General features: G+C 41.5%; 1 protein-coding gene across 1 annotated transcript in view; it reads left to right on the forward strand.

Moving 5' to 3' along the window:
• Nucleotides 1–230: 230 nt before the first annotated feature.
• Nucleotides 231–11,844, forward strand: part of TNN (tenascin N) — a 117,001-nt gene continuing 105,387 nt past the window's right edge. Inside the window, exons 1-2 of the mRNA XM_017866961.1 lie at nt 231–1,933; nt 2,835–3,248. The gene's annotated coding sequence lies outside the window, so the exon portion shown is untranslated. The remainder of the gene's footprint in view (nt 1,934–2,834; nt 3,249–11,844) is intronic.

Raw genomic sequence — 11,844 nt, forward strand, 5'->3', positions numbered from 1 at the left:
CTCTTTTGCCTCTCCCCCCCCCCCCCACTTTTTTTTTTTTTAAACTTAACCCATCATCTCTCCCACAAAAGCATTCATCCTTTTCTGCTACCAGAGTGAAGTTTCTAAGACACTACAACTACTCATTTCTGGTACCTCCTTATCACCTACAAAATAAAGTTTAAACCCCTTAACATGATGTTATGATCGCTGTCAATGCCTGCAGCATCGTGATTTTCCGTCTCTCCCCAGAAACACCTTTGACCACCTTGGATTGTTCATCTGTCATTTCCCCTTCAGTGGTTCTTCCTCTCGAAGCCTTTCTTTCTGCCAACCTTTCCATTCAGTCCGCTTTAGTTTATCAAATGCTTAATTGAACGTAGGCACATACCAGTTCCTGTTACCCAAGGAGGTGAGGAGCAGGTGACAAGATAGGGAAAGGTAGTGTTGCAGAATATGTCACATGTCAACACAGTCCCATGTAAATGTTTTAGTTAGTTTGCCCCAGTTTAGGGACCTGAATATACTTTTTCATCAGGCTAGAATCACTGCAGGGGTTTTGGTAAGGAGAAAGGACATTTTTCTTTTGCAGAACTTGAGATCGTGTGGAAAAATAAGATCCTAAGGGGGGGTAAATTTATGGAAAGTCATCTTTATATTAATCATCAAAGCTGATGTCTAAATAAAGACAATGTGATTGAGATTTTGCACATTTTAAATTACTAGTAGTGGATAAAGCACTCAATTTTCACTTACCATTCCTGCTTCAAAAAAGAAGTGTTAAATTTTCTTCCCAGCAGATTCAAGGAGATGCTTGCTTATTTGTTTTGATTTGTTGCAGATAATATGCATGCAGAGAGGTTTTCCTTTTCTGAGTCTCATTTTCCATCCACATATTCAATGTCTTCTTGGCTTGCAGACTTAGGATTGTTGATTTTCCACCCCTCTAGTTCTGCCCGCTGGGCCACTGGCTACAGTGTGCAGGTTGGGATCATAGGACTGTGACTGGCCAAGGGGGCACATGATTCTGACTCTCAGCCCATGAGGTTTGCCAGGTTGGACTCCCTGGCTTGTGGCTGCATTACATTTTTATAATTCTGTCATGATTCAGAGATGTTAAGTAAGTTGGTGCTTGAGATAGAAAGGTTTAGGATAATCTTATTTAACCAGTGAGGCCCAGCTCAACGGGTAATTGTCAGCCCTTCTACCCATCTCCCAGGGTTTATCGCCTCAGGCATGGCCCTGGTATCTGTGTGCAGAAACAAACCTGTCAACTCTTCTTTCCCATCTTAGCAACCTCCTTCCTCTCAGACCAATTCCCAGTGCTAAGGACCTGGTTACCCTTCCTCCTTGTGATTCCTGCAGCTGCAATAACAAATTGTCATGAAACGTATCCTCTCACATTTCTGGAGGTCAGAAGTCCAAAGCCAGGTTATCAGCAGGGCTGCAGTCCCTCCAATGGCTCTGGCAGAGAACCCTGTCTTGCCTCTTCCTCCTCCAGCCTCTGGTGACAGTTGATGTTCCTTCACTTGTGGCAGCAGCATCCAATCTGTGCTTCTGTCCTCACCTAGCCTGCTTTCTTGTGTATGACTCTGTGTTCTTTCCTGTCTCTGAATAGAACTTTCTCATTTAGGGCCCATCCTAATCCAGCATGATCATATTTCAATCTTTACCTTCATCATGTTTTGATGACCTGATTTTCAAATAAGGTCACATTCTGAGGCTGTAAGTGACATGACTTTGGAGTCGATGCCATTCACCCCACCACACTCATCTACTTTAACTTTATCAAGACTTCGATGCAAGCACATCTACTTCTTACACCCCCTGTTTTACCTCCTTTTCCTATTTTCAACTCCCTGTTCCTCTTTTCCTCATTTACCCCTTTAAGAATGACTTATAATTTGTGTGCACAAGATTTGACTATTCTGCATTTCCAAAGAGATGTACAAAGGTAAGCACATATTTATTAGAATTTCATATAGAATTAGAGGGAAGTCAAAGTCAGGAAAGGAGGGACTGATCTATTCATATACAATTATTTTAGTATTTGTATTAATTTCCTCTACCCATTTGAAAGTTCCCTAAGGAAATGTGTGGTTTTCAACTTAATATGCAAGTTCCTAGCAGCGTGTCTGGTATGTAGTAGGTGCTCATAAATTAGAATGAGATGAGTCAGCTTCTTACCTTTAACTGTGTCCTAACCAAACATTGCCAAATAAATGGGAAAGGACTGGAATGGCACAAAATTCTCTCTTCATTGCTCATGGACTTGCGCCTCAAGTCCAGCCTCTATGGATACAACCTGCTAGTCTAGTATTGTAGAAGAAAATGCACTTTGATCTCACTTTTCTCAGGAATGGCAAAGACCACACTTACAGTGATGATGGGGATAACTTTTTCTGTCTTCCAGAGGAGAGGAACAAGAGCATTCTCAAGAAGACAACAGGGGGCGTGAAGGGCTTTCATGAGCCTCTCTAAAACACAGCTGTGGCCGGGCATGGTGGCTCACGCCTGTAATCCCAGCACTATGGGAGGCCGAGGCGGGTGGATCACTTGAGGTCGGTCAGGAGTTCAAGACCAGCCTGGCCAACATGGTGAAACTCTGTCTCTACTAAAAATACAAAAAAAAAAAATTAGCATTGTACAAAAATTACACATACCTGTAGTCCCAGCTACTTGAGAGGCTGAGGCAGGAGAATCACTTGAACTAGGGAGGCAGAGGTTGCAGTGAGCCGAGATTGCGCCACTATACTCCAGCCTGGGTGACAGAATGAGACTTTGTCTCAAAAAAATAAATAAATAAATAAAAATAAATAAAGCATAGTTGTAAAGCATATGTCTTGTCCCTCTAGTAAGAAAGGCAAGTCCAGAGGCCAGAGGTGAAGCCCAGCTTCTGTGTTTCTAACATCAAGGATGCTGCCCTGCCCAGGACCAACACCCGGCAAACTTTGGATGATGTCTGTAAGGTGATGTTCACCAACATCTTCAACAGCGGGCTGAAAGCCAAGCAGACATGCTTACTCTCAGTCCTCTGGAAGGCCCAAGAGAGCCCTTGCCTGCTACCTGAGTAGATGAGGACCTCCAGGGCTACCTGGCCTTTGTGGATTCCAGACCTCCTGTATCAGCTGAGCTCCAGGAGAGCCCCAGCAGCGCTCTCTTTTCTTGCTGCCTCGGTGCTCAAGACAATGGTCTGAGTGTCCAGCTGATTCTGTTGCTCACTTCTGCCTCTCCCATTGTGTGGATGCCTCTCTCATCCCTTGCCTGAGGTAAGCCTACACTTACTCTGAGGTTTTGAATCTGACTCAGTGACCTTCAAGCCTCTCCCTCCCAGCTGCCTGTGGCCCAGGCCGAAACACAGTGTTTCATGTGGTTTCAGGGATGAGGTCACACCCATTTTCTTTGCAATATCCTTAACAAATTTTCATTTGGGGAAAATAAAGAGTTGTTAGGAAAGCAGCCTTTTCTTTCACATCATTTCTCCTTATTCTCTTTTCTTTTCCTCTTCCTGGTTTTCTAAATTCCAACCCCATCTAATGAAAAGGGAAACTCTTACTAATAGCAATTTAGCTTAAATGCATTGCTTTTAGTAGCCATGGGGACAAAAATATCAAAGAGCCATAAGTTAATAGGATTCAAGGGTAGAAAACTTCTGCAAAGCTACAGGGCACATCCTGATAATACCAGCACAAAGCTGATGTCCCTTTTCTGCAGAGGATACAGAGTGCAGGCGAGCCTGCAGGTCACCTGGCAGCCTTAGAGCAGTAGAAGTGTGTACCGTGTTATTATGTCTGTAGTCTATGCTGGGGCCTGGGAAGGGCCAGGGACAGCATGCTCCGTTTATATTCCACATTTGCCAAAAAGACCCTCTCCACAGCTTTCTCCCAGGGCCTGATCTAGAAAACCCAGAGATCCTTAAGTTCCACCCATCCCTTGCCTTCAGGCTAACTGCTGTTAGAGTAAGAAAAATGTCCCTGAATATGGCTGGTCTGCTGGGAGTATCAGTTGTCAGTCAAACCAGGTGAATTAGCATTTTGTCCCGATTTACTTTAGAAAAGGAAATGAAAACTCTCTCTAGATGCATTTTTGTATCCTTTGCTTTGTGCTGTCATAGAGAGCTAAAATAATTTTTCTGTGTTATTCACTAATTGTTTCCTGTTTTGTCTCTGAGAGTGGAATTCATACCATGACACTTTCTGGGGTTTCTCACAGTACACAGCACAAGCCTTAGGCACACAGTAGGCATTCAGCATTCATTAAACCCCTTTTTGATCAAATGATTAAGTTACAGGATTGAGTTCTACTTGCTGGGACCTCTGCTTTCAGTATTCCATTTGGGTTTCTTTTTTTTCCCCCTCCCTTGGATATAATTCACAGTGAACTGATACCCTTGGTGTCTTTGTTCTACATGAGGAGGAGAAGAGAGGAAAAAAATATGATGATAACTACCTATATCACTCAATTTCCATATGACACAAGCCGCAGGGTCATGTTTTAATGTTCATTAGAATCCTGTACAGCACTGAGAAATCTAGTGTTGATACATGAAGAAGACAAACTATTGTGAATGCATTTACTCCTCTCATAGAACTACAGATCAATACTTTGTTAATATTGACTTCCTTCTGTATTAGTCCATTCTCATGCTGCTATAAAGGACTGCCCAAGACTGGGTAATTATAAAGGAAAGAGCTTTAATTGACTCATAGTACTGCAGGGCTGGGGAGGCCTCAGGAAACTTACAATCATGGTAGAAGGGGAAGCAAATACGTCCTTCTTCACATGATGGCAAGAAGAAGTGCCGAGCAAAAGGGGGAAAAGCCCCTTATAAAATCATCGGATCTTATGAGAACTCACTCACTATCACGAAAACAACATGAGGGTAACCACCCCTGTGATTCAGTTACCTCCCACCGGGTCACTCTCGTGACACATGGGGATTATGGGAACTACAATTCAAGATAAGATTTGGATGCGGACACAGCCAAACCATATTACCTTCTATTGCAGGGAGTGCTAATTTGTCTCTCCCTCTAGAAATGTAAACTCCATAAGGGCAGGGATGATGATGAAAAGTCTATGCTATTTTGTTCAGTTCTGTATCCACAGTTCATAGAACAATCCCTAGCACATGGTATGCACACTCAATAAATATTTGTGGAAAGACTGAATAGGATTTATGTTATGTGTGGTATAATCTTACAGATTATGGTAATCAGCAAAGTAGAAATTAGACTCATCTCATATGTCTGAAATCTGTCCTTGGCATTTGACATCAGACTGTGACTCCCACTTGGGTTTGAGCTGGGATTCTGTACAAAACCTCAGCCCCATGCTTTAGGTAACCACAGGGTCTGCTTCTGGAAGAGAAGAAGTGTTTCAGTAATGAAGGGAAATGGTGACCCATAGGAAAAGTTGATGTAATGGAGATGAGGGAACAGACCCACACGTGGATACTTCCCTACTGAATACATTTGTGTATGTGGATGTCCATAGCTACCACAGAGGCCTTTCACAGTATCCTCTTTCTCCCCTTTGCCTCACTTAGTTATTCTTTACCCCTCTATAGTAATAATTTGAGTTTTGATTCATGTTGATTTTATTTATTGACAGAGTCTCACTGTGTCACCCAGGCTGAAGTGCAACGGCATGATCACGGCTCACTGCAGCTTCAATCTCCCTAGGCTCAGGTGATCCTTCCACCTCAGTCTCCCAAGTAGATGGGACATGCCTGGCTAACTTTTGTATATTTTTTTTGTAGAGACAGGGTTTCTACATGTTGCCCAGGCTGGTCTCGAACCCCTGGGCTCAAGTCATCTGTCTACTTCAGCCTCCCAAAGTGCTGGGATTGCAGGTGTGAGTCACTGTGCCTGGCCCATGTTGATTTTGATACTTAGAAAGAATCAAAGAAGATTGACACTAGTCACTGTTAATGATGTTTTTTTGGGTTACTACATCTTAGTCATCTTCGTTTCCTCTGAGAACATATAGACCTCTCAGATATAAACATGGGTTCGTTAACCTTGCAGTACACTGAGGCTGAAAGATCATCAGCTCTATTTTTCAGATGGTGAGACCAAAGCACAAACACTTACCTGGGGCCAAGACAGCCTATTCTGCTATTACGATCTGTTATCCTCGTACCCAGGCCTTCTTGACCTCTTATTGCCAGAATGCAGTAGGATTTTGACTTGTCTCTACTATCTGATGAAGAAAAGGATGAGTCCCATGGTTCTAACAGTATCTTTTTTTATGCTGTACATTTATTATCACTGGAATAAAAGCCTAGGCAAAGGAGACCAACTATAAAGCTCTTTGAATTTAGGACTTGTCAGTCCCTACAGGGAAACAGAGGGCGTTAGAGAAAAATGAACTGGTGGAGATTATGCGACCTCAAAAGGTTTTTAAATAACGAGCGATCTCTGGTCTATACATTAGAGTGTAAATTCCAGATGCTTGAATTTTCAAGTTTTCAGTCATGAGGGTGGGATGTAGTACAAGTTACAGACTCTGGAGCCAGACTATGTTGGCTCCACCATCTGCTTGCCCTGGGACCTTGAGCAAGTTACACGACCCCTCTGTGTGTAAGAGTCTAAATCTGCAATACTCCCCACCTCACTGGGCTGCTGTGGGGATTAAAGGACTTAGCACAATTCATACTTAAAGCACTTAGAATAGTAACTGGCACACAGTGCGTATTCAACAAATGCTCTATGATGAGCATAACGATTGTGATTTCCCATTCTAACTGGGGGCAACAAGTATACTTTTCTCTCATTTTGTCTCATGTCATAAAATGGCCATTTCTATAACTTTTGACATTCAGATTGCTGGATTTTACCCCAAATGAAGCTCTTTGGATATTTCCAGCAAAGGAAAAGAAGAGGAACAAGACTTAGGAAGAAAGCAGAGGAGTGTTCACAGACATAGTAGAAAAAATAATTAATTCTTGAATTCACTCAAGAATTAGGATTTGCCTTTATTAAGTATCTGCCATATGCAAAATATTGTGCAGGGATGTGAAGGGTGCATATCACACACGTGTACATGCGTGTGCATGCAAGTACACAATATTGTTCCTGCCCTCAAAGAACCTATACCCGTCTTCTCCAGGAAGCCTTTCTCGGGACTCCAGGCAAGGTTAGGATTGCTCCTCTGTTTGCTCCTAGCACCCTGCACTCACCTCTGGCACTCATATATTATTAGGCTTTGTAATCACCCGCTGTCTAGAAACCAGTGAGCTTCACGAGCTTATGAATCATGACTTCTTAGCTTTTGTAGCACCCAGCAATAGTTCGCTGGACACGGCAGGACTGGACAGAACTAGCAGAGGTTGTCTCTGGTGTGGATCTTCCTCTTCTTCCATTGGTTTTGGTGCCACACCTTTAGCCTTAGACCTACCTTACTTTTAGGACTAATTGTTATCCTTGAACCCTTCTTGGTTCCTCTTCACCTGTGACCTTCTTTCTTTGCCTCTTTGATCCCACTGGAGACACTAAGCCTCACTGCCAAGCCAAGAGAAATAAGAGGTCTATGTTTTCCCACTGGGAAGGAAGTGTAGAGGGCTCAGCTCACCCACAGCTTCTTGAGCTTCAGGACATCAAGGCTGTGCAAGCTCTGGCTTTTGCATCCCTGGAGGTGGTCTCTCTCTTCAAGATTTCTCTGCCTATTCACTCACTTTCCACTGGGAAGAGGAACCCAGTATGGAGTGAAACTGGGGGCCATGGTGGAAAGTTGGCCAAAGCTTTGATCAAAGAACTTCCCCATCAGCTGTGTTTACCTTGCTCTTTCTTCCCTGTCTCCCCAGCCAGATTCTCAAGCACAGACTTCTCAGGCCACCATTCCTGGGGCAGCAGATGGATCCAGTCATTCCCTCGGTTGAGTCTCTGCAGCTTCTGGCTTCTGTCAGTGGTTGGAACTTTAGAACTGTTTGAAAGCAACCACACATTGTGTGTCTGCTACGTGTTTATGCCAAGCACAGTTTCATGCAGATGTTTATAAACACGCTGCCAGTTACCAACCATCTTTCTGTCAGTCTGAATTGCTATTTGCTTTTCCAATTCAAACTGAGAGGCACATACTCTGGTGACATGCAGACTCCCTAATACACGTTATCCACTAAGACGTCAGCCGAGGTGCTTTCCCCCACGTTCATGTTCACACACTCGCCATGCACCCCAATGTCTTCTGCACAGACCTGCCTCATCTCTGTCTCCCTCTGTGGTTATGTTTAGCCAGATCCTTCCTTTGTAATTGTTTTTGAAACTTAGCTTTAAACCTCTCCCAAAACCACAGTGGCATGGTAGAAGGTAAAGGCTGCCAAAGTTTAAGAGAGTCATGATGTCTGCTTTCCCCTTGCCTCAGGCCATCTTCTTCTTGTGGAACATTGTAATGGAAAGGTGGATGGATCTTTTTCCGCACTTGGCCTGACGGCTCCTTCTGGAACAAAAATGAAAAGCTCCATGGTCCATGTGGTGCCAAAGCTCTATGACAGGGGCTCATGGTAGAGGCTATTGGATGAACTGCGGTTGGTTTTGGACTTGGCTAGACCAGCAGGATTCCTGGGGGATGTTTTTTGTCCTCTGTCATTGCTGAAGGTCTGATTAGAAGAACCAAGCAAAATAATGACAGATCTTGAAATTCTGGGTTTTACTCTTCAGCTTATCCAAGTCAGTGGTGATTTGGTTTATATGACATATTTTTTGATGAGAAATATATTCTTAAAAGGTCATTCTCTACTTCCTTCCTCCAAATCTCAGATTCTGGACCCTTGGTCCACATTGTTTTTTAATTCCCCTACTGGGCTGGGAGGCTCAGCTGGCAATAGCCAGCACATCCAATACATCCATCATCACTACTCATCATGGAGGAGCTGGGTAAAGAGTCAGCCTCTTCCCTGGGATTTATTTTATTTTATTTTTAATTTAAAATATTTTATTTTATTTTTTGTGGGTTTTAGTAGGCATATATATTTATAGGGTACATAAGATGTTTCGATACAGGCATATGATACATAATAGTCACATCATGAAAAATGGGGTATCCATCCTCTCACATGTTTATCCTTTGTGTTACAAACAATCCAATTATACTCTTTCAGTTATATGAAAATGTACAATTAAATTGTTATTGACTGTAGTCATCCTGTTGTGCTATCGAATACTAGGTCTTATCCTTTTTTTTTTCTCTGTTGCCCAGGCTGAAGTGCAGTGGTGTGATTTTGACTCACTGCAACCTCTGCCTCCTGAGTTCAAGTGATTCTTGTGTTTCAGCCTCCATAGTAGTTGGGATTACAGGTGTTTACCACCACATTTGGCTAATTTTTGTATTTTTAGTAGAGACGGGGTTTCGCCATGTTGGCTAGGCTGGTCTCAAACTCCTGGCCTCAAGTGATCTGCCCACCTCGGCCTCCCAAAGTGCTGGAATTACAGGTGTGAGCCACTGCACTCAACTTTATTCATTCTTTCTAACTTTTTTGTACCCATTAATCATCCTCTGATTTTTAGATCCCACAAATAAGTGAGAACTTGCAATGTCTGTTTTTCTGTGCCTGGCTTATTTCACTTAATTTAATGACCTCCAGTTCCATCCACGTTGTTGCAAATAACAGAATTTCATTCTTTTATTATGGCTGAAGTACTCCATATATGTACCATATTTCCTTTATTCATTCTGTTGGATGGACACTTAGATTGCTTCCAAGTCTTAGGTATTGTCAACAGTGCTGTAGTAAACATAGGAGTGCAGATGCCTTTTTGAAATACTGATTTCCTTTCTTTAGGGCATCTACCCAGCAGTGGTAAGCTCTATTTTTAGTTTTTTGAGGAAACTCCAAACTGTTATCCATAGTGGTTGTACTAAATTACATTCCCACCAACCATGTACAAGGGTCTCTTCCTTCCATATCCTTGTCAGCATTTGTTATTGCCTGTCTTTTGGATATAAGCCATTTTAACTGAGGTGAGATGATGTTTCGTTATAGTTTTGATTCGCATTTCTCTGATGATCAGTGATGTTGAGCACCTTTTCGAATGCCTGTTTGCCGTTTATATGTCTTCTTCTGAGAAATGTCTATTCAGCTCTTTTGCCCTTTTTAAAATTGGATTATTAGATCTTTTCCTATAGACTTGTCTGAGCTCCTTATATATTCCAAGTATTAATCCCTTGTCAGATGGGTTGTTTGCAAATGTTTTCTCCCATTCTTTGGGTTGTCTCTTTACTTTATTGATTGCTTCCTTTGCTGCACAGAAGCTTTTTAACTTGATGTGATCCCATTTGTCCATGTTTGCTTTGTTTATCTGTGCTTGTGGGATATTATTTAAGAAGTCTTTTCCCAATACAATGTCCTGGACATTTTCCCTAGTGTTTTATTTTATTTAATTAATTAATTTATTTATTTTTGTAGTAGTAGTTTCATAGCTTGAGGTCTTAGATTTAAGTCTTTAAACTATTTTGAATTGAGTTTTGTGTACGGCAAGAGATAGGGGTCTAGTTTCATTCTTCTGTATGTGGATATCCAGTTCTCCCAGCACCATTTATTGAAGAGGCTGTCTTTTCCCCAGTATGTTCTTTGTACTTTTGTAAAAAATGAGTTCACTGTGGGTGTGTCAGTTTGTTTCTGGGTTCTCTATTCTGTTCCATTCATCTATGTGTCTGGTTTTGTGCCAATACCGTGCAGTTTTTGTTACTTTAGCTTTGTAGTATAATTTTTAGGCAGGTAATGTGATTCCTCCAGATTTGTTCCTTTTATTTTGGATAGTTCAGCTATTCTGGGTCTTTTGTGGTTGCTTATAAAGCGTATGATTGTTTTTTCTGTTTCTGTGAAGAATGTCTTTGGTTTTTTTTCTGATTTTTGAAGTAAGTTTATTTTTTATTTATGCATAATAGTTGTACATACTTGGGGATACATGTAATCATTTAATTCATTCATATAATTTTTAGAGATCAAATAGGTATAATTGGAATATCTATCACCTTAAATATTATCTTTTCCTTATAACACCTGAATTATTCTCTTTTAGCTATTTTAAAATATAAAATAGATTATTGTAAACTATAGTCACCCTACTGATCTTTCAAACACTAGGTCTTATTACTATCAAACACTAGGTCTTATCCCTTAAATCAAGCTGTATCTTCATTTCTTTTGCATTTTCCTACATGCTCTTGACTGCAGTTCTCCACATAAGGATTTTTGTTTTTGCTTTCTTTCTTGGTCTTTTTCAACTCAGTGTTTATTTTAAAATCTTTTATTTTTTTATTATACTTTAAGTTCTAGGGTACATGTGTACAACATGTATGTATACATGTGCCATGTTGGTGTGCTGTACTCATTAACTTGTCGTTTACATTAGGTATGTCTCCTAATGCTATCCCTTCCCCTTCCCCCCATCCCATAACAGGCCCTGGTATGTGATGTTCCCCTTCCTGTGTTCAAGTGTTCTCAATGTTCAATTCCCACCTATGAGTGAGAACATGCGGTATTTGGTTTTTTGTCCTTGTGATAGTTTGCTGAGAATGATGGTTTCCAGCTTCATCCATGTCCCTACAAAGGACATGAACTCATCCTTTTTTATGGCTGCGTAGTATTCTATGGTGTATATGTGCCACATTTTCTTAATCCAGTCTGTCATTGATGGACATTTGGGTTGGTTCCAAGTCTTTGCTATTATGAATAGTGCTGCAATAAACATACGTGTGCATGTGTCTTTATAGCGGCATGATTTATAATCCTTTGGGTATATACCCAGTAATGGGATTGCTGGGTCAAATGGTATTTCTAGTTCTAGATCCTTGAGGAATCACCACACTGTCTTCCACAATGGTTGAACTAGTTTACAGTCCCACCAACAGTGTAAAAGTGTT

Source organism: Rhinopithecus bieti, unplaced genomic scaffold, assembly GCF_001698545.2.
Source record: "Rhinopithecus bieti isolate Rb0 unplaced genomic scaffold, ASM169854v2 scaffold_1853, whole genome shotgun sequence".
NCBI classification, from domain to species: Eukaryota; Metazoa; Chordata; class Mammalia; order Primates; family Cercopithecidae; genus Rhinopithecus; species Rhinopithecus bieti.